Here is a 14,839-nt window from a genome sequence, read left to right as displayed (position 1 = left end):
AACCTGAGGAACTTCTGAAGAAATACAGAGCTAAGATCTGAGAATGTTCGGCCAGTTCAATAGCCTCTTATGGGCGAGTCCAATGTCAGGCGGCATTTCTGCCTTCTCCTGTTCTTTCTTTGACCTCTTCGCGCTCTATTGTCCTGTCCAGAACAATGTCACTTAAACTCCTCTGTATTTTTTTTTCTTTTTTTGAGACAGGGTCTTGTTCTGTCGCCCAGGCTTGAGTGCAGTGGCACAATCACAGGTTACTGCAGCCTTGAGCTCCCAGGCTCAAGTGATCCTCCCACCTCAGCCTCTGGAGTAGCTGGGATTACAGGCACATGCTACCACGCCTGACTAATTTTTGTAAAGACAAAGTCTCACCATGTTGGCCAGGCTGGTCTTGAACTCCTGGCCTCAAGTGATCCATCTGCCTTGGCCTCCCAAGGTGCTGGGATTACAGGCATGAGCCACTGTGCCTGGCCAAAAACATGTAACACTGGGGGAAATTCTTACAATCCTCCATTCCCCCCGACCCCCACTCCAATACCACCACACTTTCCAAAAGGGCTCAAAGGCTTAAGGAGCTGAATGTGGGGGTGCTGTTAGAACTGTGAAGGAGGGGCCTGTCTATCCACTGTCCTCTTGCTTCTCCCCTGAAACGGGAGAAAAAGGCTTGTGTTATGGTCAGGGGCACCATGGTCTCAGCTAGACCAGATGGAATTCTGGGGAAATGTTCCCACCAAAATCCAGGGAAGTGCAGAGGAGAAAGCTCCCGAGGGAAGAATCTAGGTGGTGCTGTGTGTGTGGTTTACATTACAATCTGTATTTTAAGAGGTTTCCAAGCCGATTTTAATTAACCTCCAGCTGAAACTTGCTAAACAAGTTTTGCAGCCCAGGTTATTGTGTTAGTATTTTTTTGGGTATATTGTCCCAGTTTTGAATTTCATGATGTTTATTATTCTTTCTAACTACAACTCAGTGAGGAAAAGCCCAGTGTACCTTTTAAGACCTAAGTGTTTCCTGGTAATGACTTGTAGGAAAGAATGACATTTCCATAACATCTGGACCAAGAGAAGAAGTGAGAATTTAAAGTTGACATTTGCAAGTGATAAAAGCCAAAACCAAAATTATTATTTTAAAGAATAATGCCTTTCTTCTAATGAAATGCACACAAGTCTTGATTCAGATGATAACTTTTTTAGATTTACCTTTTAAAATAAACCCTTAGGTTTCTTATGCTCCAACCCCTAGGGGCCAGATTCAGAACAGCTTGTTTCTTTCAAGTCTACTCAATCAAGGCCTGCCTTCGAGAGACTTTTTTTTTTTTTTGAGATGGCATTTCGCTCTTGTTGCCCAGGCTGGAGTGCAATGGCACAGTCTCGGCTCACTGCAACCTCCGCCTGCCAGGTTCAAGTGATTTTCCTGCCTCAGCCTCCCAAGTAGCTGGGATTACAGGCATGTGCCACCACTCCTGGCTGATTTCTATTTTTAGTAGAGACGGGGGTTTCTCCATGTTGGTCAGGCTGGTCTCGAACTCCTGACCTGAAGTGATCCACCCACCTCGGCCTCCCAAAGTGCTGGGATTACAGGCGTGAGCCACTGCGCCCGGCCTCTAAAGACTATTTTTAATGGCACCATACGATCTCTCTGGAACTGAGAAGGGTGGACTTTGGGGAAATTAGAAAAGATGTAGTAGGATGCTGCCCCAAGGGCCTTCAGAATAATCACTTGACATCATGTCTGATAAATTACTCTCTAGGTCATTTATATAAGCCTTTGCCCCAAGCATATAGGACACATCTAGTTTAGGGCCATCAAACTGGGAAACATTTGTTGCTTGAGGTATACAAGAGCATTCCAGGGTATTGAGTTTTAAGGAACTTGGGTTCCAAACCTCAACTTCTCTTTCAGGAAATGATCTGCCTGAAAATGCTCCTGAGGTTAAGAGGTCACACTTGGGCTGGGCGCAGTGGCTTATACCTGTAATCCCAGCACTTGGGGAGGCCAAGGCGGGAGGATCCCTTGAGCCCAGGAGTTTGAGACCAGCCTGGGCAATATAGTGAGAGCTTGTCTCTAAAAAAGAAAAAAGTTTAAAATAATAATAACAAGAGGTCACACTTGGCTCCTCTTGCCTCTCTCCTCTTTCATAAATACCCTTCCTGGCCAGATGGGGTGGTTCACAGCGGCACTCTTTTTATTTATTTATTTTTGAGACAGAGTCCCGCTCTGTTGTCCAGCCTGGAGTGCAGTGGCACAATCTCGATTCACTACAACCTCCGCCTCTCAGGTTCAAGTGATTCTCCTACCTCAGCCTCCTGAGTAGCTGGGAGTACAGGCGCCCACCACCATGCCCGGCTAATTTTTGTATTTTTGGTACAGATGGGGGTTTCACCATGTTGGCCAGGCTGGTCTTGAACTCCTGACCTCAGGTGATCCACCTGCCTTGGCCTCCCAAAGTACTGGGATAATAGGGGTGAGCCACCGTGCCCGGCCTTGGCTGTACTCTTAACACTTTGGGAGGTGGAGGTGGGTGGATTGCTTGAGCCCAGAAGTTCGAGACCAGCCTGGGCACACAGTGAAACCCCTGTCTCTAAAATAAATAAATAAATGTCCTTCTCCCACCTTACTAAAGAAAGGTGTACCCCTAACCCACCCTGAATCTTAGCAGAGGGTGCTACCCCCAAGGTGTAAAAACCTCTGGGCATCAAACCAAAGAATAATTCAGGAATGTATAGCTCTCAAGGGAAGAGTTCCCAGAGAGTTGAGACCGCTTCTCAGATTGCTTAGGTAGGAGCATGTACTGGGGTTTTATTTCAAGTTCCACAAAGAAAGAAGCTCCTGAGCAAGTCAATTCGAAGACTTATTTCTTGGTAGAGATAAAAGTGATACAATGAACTATTGGTTATAGAGTCTCAGCAGCCAGGCAGCTGGGTGGAAACCATAACTTTGCAGAAAAAGACTACTCAAGCATTATATCAGGATTGCTGATTACGTCCTGGAACAGACTGTAAATTACCTCAGCCCTAAAAGTTCTCTTCCAGATTGAGTTTGGGACAATTTTCTTTCTCAAGACCTGAAAAAAGAGAGCTTTGGTTAAAAAAAAAGAAGAAGAAGGAAAGAGAAAAGAAAAGAAAGAAAATGGCAACTGTGTAATCCAGGTGACAAACTGCTTTTTTTTTTTTTTTTTTTTTTTTTTTTTTGAGACAGGGTCTCACTCTGTTACTCAGGCTGGAGTGCAGTGGCGAGATCATGGCTCACTACAGCCTCAACCTTCCTGGCTCAAGTGATCCTCCACTTTAGTCTCCCAAGTAGCTGGGACTACAGGTGCACGCCACCATGCCTGGCTAATTTTTTATTCTAATTTTTGTGTTTGTTTTGTTTTGTTTTTGTAGAGACGGGGTTTCGCCATGTTGCCCATGGCTGGTCTTGAACTCCTGGCCTCAAGCTATCTGCCCACCTAGCCTCCCAAAGTGCTAGGATTACAGGTATGACCCACCATGCCTGGTCTGCACAATCGTTTACAAGTTCGTCTGATTTGGCTGATTGGTTTGATAGTAAGGACTGGCTTTGTCATTAGGTTATAGAACAGGCACTTTCCATTAACAGAACAAGCTAAATGAGCTATGCTAAGATTCTGAAGCAATAAAAATAGATTTAAATTACCAGGGCGTGGTGGTGGGCACCTGTAATCCCAGCTACTCGGGAAGCTGAGGCAGGAGAATCACTTGAACCTGGGAGGCAGAAGTTGCAGTGAGTCAGGATCATGCCACTGCACTCTAGCCTGGGTGACAGAGAAAGACTCTGTCTCAAAAAGAGAAAAAAAGAGATGTAAGCCATGTGTATAATGTGTAGTACACCAGAAATCACATTCTTTGCACCTTTTTTTTTTTTTTTTTTTGAGACGGAGTTTCATTCTGTCACCCAGGCTGGAGTGCAGCAGTGTGATCTCGGCTCACTCCAACCTCCGTTTCCCAGGTTCAAGCAATTCTCCTGCCTCAGCCTCCCGAGTAGCTGGGATTACAGGCCCGCACCACCACGCCCGGCCTTTTTTTTTTTTTTTTTTTTTGTAGTTTTAGTAGAGACGGGGGTTTCACCTTGTTAGCCAGGCTGTCTTGAACTGCTGACCTCAAGTGATCCGCCCTCCTTGGCTTCTCCAACTGTTGGGATTACAGGTGTGAGCCACTGCACCTGGCCCTTTGCAAATTTTAAAACTATGATTTTACAAATATAAGACATCTGTTTGAAACAGATGAAGGAACATTTTACAATGAAAAATTTAAAAGACAAATAAAACAGGTGACGGGATATATAGCTATTCAAAATTCTTTTAGGGCATATGTGAGCAAAAATGTTTGAATAAAACTGAAATACTACAATCACTGCATTGACAACAGGACTACCATTTCTATTGGTCCCGGGTGGGCGTCACTCAGCATCTGCTTGAACACATTCAATGATGGTGAAATTACTACCTACATGGTAGCTCAAAGCACTGTTTGAAAGTTCTATTTGTCAAAATCTTCAACTAGCATGGTTGAAAGCTGCCTCTGTTGTTTGCATTCACCCATTTGTGGCCTTAATTCTGCCCTGCTGAAGCAGGAGCCGTCTCATCCACTGAGCAGGCTTTTGATGATTTGAAGATAAAGTCAGATATCCAGTCCTTCAATCATTCTTTATTAAATGTAATTTCTTGGCAGGGCACTATTCTTTGAAGACCTCTGATTGCCTACATCTAATTAACTCCTACCTATTCTTCCTCAACGCTCAACTTTTTTTTTTTTTTTTTGAGACAGAGTCTTGCTCTGTCGCCAAGGTTGGAGTGCAGTGGTGCGACCTCAGCTCACTGCAGCCTCTGCCTCCTGGGTTCAAGCGATTTTTCTGCCTCAGCCTCCCAAGTAGCTGGTACCACAGGTTTGCGCCTCACCCAGCTAATTTTTTTTTTTTTTTTTTGAGACGGAGTCTCACACTGTTGCCCGGGCTGGAGTGCAGTGGTGGGATCTCGGCTCACTACAACCTCCACCTCTCGGGTTCAAGCGATTCTCCCACCTCAACCTCCCAAATAGCTGGGATTATAGGCACCTGCCACCACACCCAGCTAATTTTTTGTATTTTTAGTAGAGACTGGGGTTTCACCATGTTGGCCAGGCTGGTCTCGAACTCCTGACCTTGTGATTTGCCCGCCTCAGCCTCCCAAAGTGCTGGATTACAGGCATGAGCCCCCTGCCTGGCCTTTTTAAAATTTTATTTATTTATTTATTGTTATTTTTAGTAGAGACAGGGGTTTCACCATGTTGGCCAAGCTGGTCTCGAACTCTAGACCTCAGGTCATCCTCCAGCCTCTCCCTCCCAAAGTGCTGGGATTACAGGTGTGAACCACTGTGCCCAACCCCTCAGCTCTCAACTTAATGTCACTTCCTACCATGTGTCCATTCTACCCAAGGAAATGGCGGAAGGCAGCGGGTAAAAAAAATCACAGCCTTTCCTCATACTGCTTGGCCTTTTTTTTTTTTTTCTTCAGGCTTAATTCACTTTATTTTTCTTGTGTAAAAACCCTATGTTGTAGCCACAGCTGGAGCCTGGGTCCGCTGCACGGAGACTCTGGTGTGGCTCTTGACGAGGTGGTCAGTGAATTCCTGATAGGGAGACTTGGTAAATAGTCTCCTTCCGGAAGCTGGGGGCCAGGTAGCTGTAGGTCTTAGAGATGGCATCAAAGGTGGCCTTGGCAAAGTTGCCCAGGGTGGCAGTGCAGCCCCGGGCTGAGGTGTAGCAGTCATCGGTACCAGCCATCATGAGCAGCTTCTTGGGCACAGGCACTGAGACGACGCCAGTGACCCTGGGTGCAGGGATGAGGCACACCAGCACAGAGCTGCAGCGGCCTGTACCTTGCAAGGGACGGTGTGGGGCTTGCCGATCTTGTTCCCCCAGTAGCCTCTGCGCAGGAGGACAGTGGAGAGCTTGGCCAGGATCATGGCCCCACGGATGGCGGTGGCCACCTCCTTGGAGCACTTAACACCCACACCGATGTGGCCATTGTAGTCCCTCATGGCAACAAACGCCTTGAACCTGGTGCACTGGCCAGCACGGGTCTGCTTCTGCACCGGCATAATCTTCAAAACCTCCTCCTTGAGAGAGGCCCCCAGGAAAAAGTCAATGAGCTCAGATTCCTTAATGGGCAGGGAGAAGAGATAGATTTTCTCCAGTGACTTGATCTTCATGTCCTTGACCAGGCGGCCCAGCTTGGTGACAAGAATCCACTCCTTATCCTCGGCCTTGCCTCCGCTAGCTCCGCGGCCTCGGCCCCGGTCCAGTCCACCGCCGTGACCCCGGCCCCGGATGCCACTGCCGAAACCTCCACGGAAGCCACCGCGGTTCTCCATCCCAGGGCCACCAGGGCCTCCGGGCCCCCCTGCTGCACCGGCGTCATCCGCCATTTGGTGTTTTTTCAGAGAAGAAGCCCTTTTTTGGTTTTTAATTCTGAAGAAAGCAATCGCCAAGCACTTCCACCTACATTTCATTGGCCGAAATGTGTCACCTGACGACCCTTAGCTGTAAGGGAGTCTGGGAATTCTAGTATTTTGCTTTCTCGTTTCTCTAATAGAAGAAGTCATGTGTGTAAAGTGAGCAAAGTGATAAAGCATATATTTTAAAAAGTAGGCCGGGCGCGGTGGCTCAAGCCTGTAATCCCAGCACTTTGGGAGGCCGAGGCGGGTGGATCACGAGGTCAGGAGATCGAGACTATCCTGGCTAACATGGTGAAACCCCGTCTCTACTAAAAATACAAAAAACTAGCCGGGCGTGGTGGCGGGCGCCTGTAGTCCCAGCTACTTGGGAGGCTGAGGCGGGAGAATGGCGTGAACCCGGGAGGCGGAGCTTGCAGTGAGCCGAGATCACGCCACTGCGCTCCAGCCTGGGAGACACAGCGAGACTCCGTCTCAAAAAAAAAAAAAAAAAGTAATTTGGGGCTGGGTGCAGCGGCTCATCCCTGTAATCCCAGCACTTTGGGAGGTCAAGGTGAGAGGATTGCTAGAGGCCAAGAATTTGAGATCAGCCTGGGCAACATAGTAAGACTCTGTCTCTACAAAAAATTAAGAAAATAGCTGGGCATGGTGGCACATGCCTGTAGTCCTAGCTACTTGGGAGGCTGAGGCAGTATGATTCCTTGCGCCCAGGAGTTTGAGGCTACTATTGTTGTACCACTGCACTCCAACCTGGGTGACAGAGCAAGACCCTGTCTTTAAAAAACTAAATAAATAAATAAATGAAAATAAAAATAAAAAGTAGGCCAGGCGCAGCAGCTCATGCCTGTAATCGCAAGCACTTTGGGTGGCCAAGGTGGTAGGATTGCTTGAGCCCAGTTCCAGACCAGCTGTGGCAACACGGCAAGACCCCGTCTCAATTTAAAATTTAAAAAACCAATAAAAGTAAAAAGTAATTTGGAAGACTGTGAGGTAAACCAAATAATCAACTAACAAAGTAGTTACTTAAAAAACAAAACAAGCCAGGCATGGTGGCTCATGCCTGTAATCCCAGCACTTTGGGAGGCCGAGGCAGGCAGATCACAAGGTCAGGAGTTCGAGATCAGCCTGGCCAATATGATGAAGCCTCGTCTCTACCAAAAATACAAAAATTAGCTGGGCGTGGTGGCACGTACATGTAGTCCCAGCTACTTGGGAGACTGAGGCAGAAGAATTGCTTGAACCCAGGAGGTGGACGTTGCAGTGAGCCGAGATCGTGCCACTGCACTCCAGCCTGGGCGACATAGCGAGATACCGTCTCAAATAAAATAAAATAAGCAAAAATAAAAAACAAGGCTAGGCTCAGTGGCTTACACCTGTAATTCCAGCACTTTGGGTGGCCAAAGCAGGAGGATTTCTTGAGGCCAGGAGTTCAAGAACAGCCTGCACAACACAGTAGGACACTGTCTCTACAAAAAAAAAGAAAAAAATTAATTAAAAATAAATATAAATAAAAATAAAAACAAGCCCTCCAAAAACCTTTGACAGTGTGTAAAGCCATGCAATTTTCTAATTGGGTTAAAGTAAAAGTAGTTCACAAAAAATTCAGACTATAAAGAAATAAAAAGTAGTATATATGGCCTAACATTACTTTGTTCTTAAAATTTTCCAGTAACATGGCCAGGTATGGTGGCTCACACTTGTAATCCCAGCACTTTGGGAGGCTGAGGCAGGCAGATCACGAGGTCAGGAGATCCAGACCATCCTGGCTAACATGGTGAAACCCCGTCTCTACTAAACTACAAAAAAAAATTAGCTGGGCGTGGTGGTGGGCACCTGTAGTCCCAGCTACTTGGGAGGCTGAGGCAGGAGAATGGTGTGAGCCTGGGAGGCGGAGCTTCCACTGAGCCAAGATCGCGCCACTAGGCTCCAGCCTGGGCGACAGAGCAAGACTCCATCTCAAAAAAAAAAAAAAAAAAGAAGAAATATTTCCAGTGACTTTTCTTCCCACTTTCAACTCCAACTGCCCTATTCCAAAATGTCAAATGATTGTGACTTGCAGGTTTTCTAATCAGCATGTAAGTCAGAAATTCTAAAAATACATTTTAAATTGTGGATCACGCCATTACGTGACTGTCTATAGAGCCACTTAATTTTGAAGGCAAGTTAATTTTAAAAATACTTACACACAAATGTTCAGTTGATTACGCTTAAGACAGTTTTCTTCTGGTGATTCAGCATGATTTTTTTTCAACAAATTAGGTACTTTGTCTGCTTTGTGGAACGTTGGCAGTTTCATTTCCTGTTAAGGAAGCTATCATCAGAACTCAGATAAACCTTTGACTTTACTATTTGAGTACTGAAAATAAAGAATATGAAACACACATATAGGCTGGGTGTGGTGGCTCACACGTGTAATCCCAGTACTTTGGGAGGCCAAGGCGGGCAGATCACTTGAGGCCAGGAGTTCGAGGCCAACCTGGCCAACATGATAAAACCCCATCTCTACTAAAAATACAAAAAGTAGCCAGGCGTGGTGGAACATACTTGTAATCCCACTTACTTGGGAGGCTAAGGCAGGGGAATCGCTTGAGCCCAGGAGGCAGAAGTTGCAGTGAGCTGAGATCATGCCACTACACTCCAGCCTGGGCGACAGAGCGAGAGTTCGTCTCAAAAAAGAAAAGAAAATAAAAAATAAAACACACATATATACTTGGGGACAGAAACATCAAATGTGTTTTCTGGATGATTTAAAGGTTTAGAAGGGGAGTATTTGTTCTAAATGAAAAAAAAATCTTTTAATATGAATTATTTATATGGAAGACTTCTTTTTGAAGCTGTTGTGGCTGATGCTGTTGGATTCGTGTCTAACTTCTTTCATTTTATAAAACAGAATCATATCATCGTTACAATCTATACACTCCCACCTATACTCTTAGGGGGCAGTCTGGGGTAGTTCCTGGGGTAACAGGCCCAATTATCCCAGTATACATTGCATACAGTACCCTAACAACTTTTAGGAAAGGTTTGCATTATTAGTGCTTTGTTTTAGAAAAAGTCCAAAACAAGACACAGTGAAGAGTACAAAGGATAAGGAAAATGAAGAGAAAGAGACAGCACTGAAAAATAGAATCACATGATTTGTAAGCAGGACAAAGGAAGCGAGCAGGAAAAAAAAAACAAAGGAGTTGTCAGAACCTGTAGGGAAAACGTGCTGAACAGCAGGGGCTGAGAAATGAGCGATATATTAAACCTTTTTTTTTTTTTTTGAAATGGAGTCTCACTCCTGTTGCCCAGGCTGGAGTGCAGTGCTGATATCTTGGCTTAGTGCAACCTCCATCTCCTGGGTTCAAGTGAATCTCCTGCCTCAGCCTCCTGAGTAGCTGGGATTACAGGCAGCCGCCACCATGCCCGGCTAATTTTTTTGTATTTTTCGTAGAGACAGGATTTCATCATGTTGGTCAGGAACTCCTGATGTCAGGTGATCCACCCGCCTCGGCCTCCCAAAGTGCCCCCATTTCCTTTCATTCGCTTGGAGAACTCCTCTACTGCTTGCACGGTTTCCTGGTACAATGATCAGTCATGATGCCCTGCCCCTCTCCAAGACCCTCCCAAGGAGTTGGCTCAGGGCTGGGTGAACTGGGCCAAGCCAGGATTTCATGGCTACCACTATTTCACAATAGTTCGTAAGCTGGAGGCTTTAGCCTGGGGCTGTTGGCTGTCATCTCCCTTGCCTTGAGGGTGCTCCTGCTACAACATGCAGCTGAAGGGTGGCAGAATACTCTATGCCAAAATATGCCACCATGACGTAAGGATTACTTCAAGCTAAAGGCACTTTGAAAACAGCAGATACAAGAAGGGCATTATAATCTCCCCTTTGCTTCCTGCAAACAGGAGAGAGAAACTCCCACATGACCATGCCCTCCCTGTACCAGGAAAAAAGTAACATTCTTCCACGGGGAGTCACAGCTCTGAGAATCCTGTACAAACATACTTTGTGAAACTAATTCTTACCTTCCTTTAACAAACTCTCTACATAATTTAGTTACTTTTCCACAATTGCCTCTCTTTGTTCAACCTAATACAAAAGCCTGTTGGTTTTGTCACTTCTTTGGGTCTTCATTTCCTTCCCAGGGCTCCTGAGTCACATAAAACTTACATTAAATTTGTACACTTTTCTCCTGTTAATATGCTTTATGTCAATGTAATTCTCAGGCCCAGCCAGGACACTAAGAGAAGAGAGTTTTGACTCTCCTACACATCCAAGACCTGTGGGAATCAGAGTCCAGCACTGACATAACAGCACAGCAGTTTATGATCTCTCTCTTCCTTTCCGTTTTCCTTTCCCCTTTCCCTTTCCCTTTCCCTTCCCCTTCCTTCCTTTCCCTTCCCCTTCCTCTTTCTTTTCTCTTTCTTTCTTTCTCTCTCTCTCTCTCTTTCTCTCTTTTTTTCTTTTTTTTTTGATACAGAGTTTCGCTCTTGTCACCCAGGCTGGAGTGCAATGGCGCAATCTCGGCTCACTGAAACCTCCACCTCCTGGGTTCAAGTGATTCTCCTGCCTCAGCCTCCTGAGTAGCTGGGATTACAGGTGCCTGCCACCATGCCCAACTAATTTTTGTATTTTTAGTACAGACAGGGTCTCACAATGTTGGCCAGGCTGGTCTTGAACTCCTGAACTCGTGTGATCCACCTGCCTCGGCCTCCCAAAATGCTGGGATTACAGGTGTGAGCCACTGTGCCCGGCCTAAATTTGATTCTTTTTTTTATTTTTGAGACAGAGTCTCGCTCTGTTGCCCAGGCTGGAGTGTAGTGGCGTGATCTCAGCTCACTGCAAGCTCCGCCTCCCAGGTTCATGCCATTCTCCTGCCTCAGCCTCCCGAGTAGCTGGGACTACAGGCGCCCGCCACCTCGCCCGGCTAATTTTTTGTATTTTTAGTAGAGACGGGGTTTCACCATGTTAGCCAGGATGGTCTCGATCTCCTGACCTCATGATCCGTCCACTTTGGCCTCCCAAAGTGCTGGGGTTACAGGCGTGAGCCACCACGCCCGGCCAATTTGATTCTTTTCTTATGATAGAAACTGTAATACGGTTTCTCTTTTTCTTTTTTTTCTTTTTTTGTTTTTTGAGATGGAGTCTTGCTCTGTCACCAGTCTGGAGTGCAGTGACAAGATCTCGGCTCACTGCAACTTCCGCCTCCAGGGGTCAAGTGATTCTCCTGCCTCAGCCTCCTGAGTATCGGGGATTACAACTATGTGGCACTTGCCACCACATTTTTAGTAGAGACGGGGTTTCACCATGTTGGCCAGGATGGTCTCGATCTCCTGACCTCGTGATCCACCCGCCTCGGGCTCCCAGAGTGCTGGGATTACAGGAGTGAGCCACCGCGCCCGGTCGAGAATGTTTTTCTAATATGTGATTAAATAGGCAGCTACTCGAGGAAGGTTTATTGCACATAACTTACATTATCTTGTTTAATCTGTGCAGGCAATTTATGAGGTAGATGTGTAAGTTTATGACCTTGGAATGTTGAACCGGTTGTAAACAGATGAAAACAAATACCTCTGACTCCTAATTCTGTGTAAGAAAAGGACTGCCCATGGCCAGGCACGGTGGCTCATGCCTGTATTCCCAGCACTTTGGGAGGCCGAGGTGAGTGGATCACCTGAGGTCGGGAGTTTGAGACCAGCCTGGCCAACATGGCAAAACCCCGTCTCTACTGCAAATACAAACATTAGCTAAGCGTGGTGGCGGATACCTGTAATCCCAGCTACTTGGAAGGCTAAGGCAGGAGAATCGCTTGAACCCGGGAGACGGAGCTTGCAGTGAGCCGAGATCGCGCCATTGCATTCCAGCCTGGGCGGCAGAGCAAGACTGTCCCCCACAAAAAAAAGAAAAAGAAAAGAAAACAACTGCCCATAAAGACTCCTCTTCACCCCCTCCCACCAGCTAATAAGCAAACTTGTACCACCATATCATTATATCCAGAATCTAAGGGGTAAAGGGCATTCAAGGACAAGGCCTTACATGCTAAACAAACTGACAAATTCTCCACTTGAGTCTTGTCAAATACACTTCCCTAGCAGCAAGATATGTGACTCAGCGTAGGAAAAACTAATCACTGGTGCAGAACACACATTTGCTTAGAGAGCCTTAGGCCAACCTTAATTACCCTGCCCACGAAAGAGAGGCCTCCACTGGGTGGCGGGGAGGAGGGAAAACAAGCTAGTTGTTGGACTGGAAGCTTCCAGAACCACAGCTGCAGCCCTTAACAGGATAGCTGACCTGCGTCTTTCATTTGCTTTGACTTCATGTATGAGTTTAATTCCAAAGTTGCAAATAACAGGAAATGAACCACAGTGTTAGCCAGTTAACATCAAAGGTAGAAGGAGACCGGCAGGCGGACTGTTAAAAGAATTAAAAGAGTAAACATTCCGGTGAGTCATTAGCTTTCAGTACTCACTAGAACCACTAGAAGCAAAATTGCGTGGGAACCTACAAGTGGACACTCCACGTAAGAGCCTACCTGGAGGCCGGGCGCGGTGGCTCACTGCTGTAATCCCAGCACTTTGGGAAGCCGAGGCAAGCGGATCACGAGGTCAGGAGTTCCAGACTCAGCCTGGCCAACATAGCGAAACCCCCATCTCTACTAAAAATACTAAAATTAGCTAGGCGTGGTGGCGCATGCCCCCAGCTACTCGGGAGGCTGAGGCAGGAGGATTGCTTGCACCTGGGTGGCAGAGGTTGTAGTGAGCCAAGATCGCACCACTTGTACTCCAGCCTGGGTAACAGAGCTAGACTCTGTCTCAAAAAAAATACCTGGAGCTCTTTGAAACGTGTAAAGTTCTGGCCGGGCGCAGTGGCTTACGCCTGTCATCCTGTCATCCCAGCACTTTGAGAGGCCGAGGCACTGCTTGAGGCCAGGAGTTCGAGACCAGCCTGGCCAATGTGGCGAAACCTCCTCTCTACTAAAAATACAAAAATTAGCCGGGCCTGGTGGCGTACGCTTGCAATCCCAGGTACTGGGAGGCTGAGACAGGAGAATCACCTTGAACATAAGGCCTGGGGTTGCAGTGAGCCAAGATAACATCACTGCACTCCAGCCTGGGTGACAGAGTGAGTCTGTGTCTCAAAAAACAAAACAGAAAAAGAGATTGGACTGTGTGTGTGTGTGTGTATGTATGTGTGTATTTTGAGACGGAGTCTCGCTCTGTCACCAGGCTGGAGTGCAGTGGTATGATCTCGGCTCACTGCAACCTCTGCCTCCCAGGTTCAAGCAATTCTGCCTCAGCCTCCTGAGTAGCTGGGACAACAGGCGCCCGCCACGATGCCCGGCTAATTTTTGTATTTTTAGTACAGACGGGGTTTCACCATGTTGGCCAGGGTGGTCTTGATCTCTTGACCTCGTGATCTGCCCACCTTGGCCTCCCAAAATGCTGGGATTACAGGCATGAGCCACCACACCCGGCCGTGTGTGTGTGTGTATTTTAACAAACAATCAAAGTACTTTGGTGTAAAGGTATAGCACAGCAGAGCTCGATCAAGAGTGTCCTTTTTTTTTTTTTTTTTTTTTTGAGTCAGAGTCTCGCTCTGTCACCCAGGCTGGAGTGCAATGGTGCAATGTCGGCTCACTATAACCTCTGCCTCCCCGGTTCAAGCAATTCTCCTGCCTCAGCCTCCTGAGTAGCTGGGATTACAGGCTCCCATCACCACGCCTAGCTAATTTTTGTATTTTTAGTAGAGACGGGGTTTCACCATCTTGGCCAGGCTGGTGTCTTGGCCAGGCTGGTCTTGAACTCCTGACCTCGTGATCCACCTGCTTCAGCCTCCCAAAGTGCTGGGATTACAGGTGTGAGCCACTGCGCCCAGCTAGAAGTTTCTTCTTAATAGCACCATCTGTCTGAACAAAAGTATACATAATATTAGTCATAAAAATATTTAATGGTGAGCATGTAGTAGCTTTGTTTTTTGTCTAGTTTTATTTCACCTGTCTAATAATTAAAAGAGCTCCAAAGGAGAAAAAAGTAGATTTCTAACTCCTCTTTATCTCTGAGAATTCATTCTAGTAGAGGAAATAAAGTTTGATGAGAAGGGACCAAAAACAGTATAAAGAAGTGAAAAATCATAGATTGAAAATGAAGCTAAATTTTGAAGAGTCCGATATCAAAATGAAAGGCTCACTACTGGAAGTTTGCTATAATTTCATTTTGTAATTTCAATTTGATATAAATTCTGCTCCACCCATTTTTTCTCATTGTGTGACAAAATATTGGTGTTTCCTTGATGTATGATGTACACTTCTTTTCTTTTTTCTTTTTTTTAGACAATTTCACTCTGTCTCCCAGGCTGGAGTGCAGTTGCATGATCTTTGCTCACTGAAACATCGGCCTCCCACGTTCAC

At 46.4% G+C, this 14,839-nt stretch overlaps 1 pseudogene; it reads right to left on the bottom strand.

The window, feature by feature from the left end:
* Nucleotides 1-5,537: 5,537 nt before the first annotated feature.
* Nucleotides 5,538-6,488, bottom strand: LOC105478232 (small ribosomal subunit protein uS5 pseudogene; annotated as a pseudogene).
* Nucleotides 6,489-14,839: the final 8,351 nt, after the last annotated feature.

Source organism: Macaca nemestrina, chromosome X, assembly GCF_043159975.1.
Source record: "Macaca nemestrina isolate mMacNem1 chromosome X, mMacNem.hap1, whole genome shotgun sequence".
Lineage (NCBI taxonomy): Eukaryota > Metazoa > Chordata > Mammalia > Primates > Cercopithecidae > Macaca > Macaca nemestrina.
This window is presented reverse-complemented; position numbering and strand designations above follow the sequence as displayed.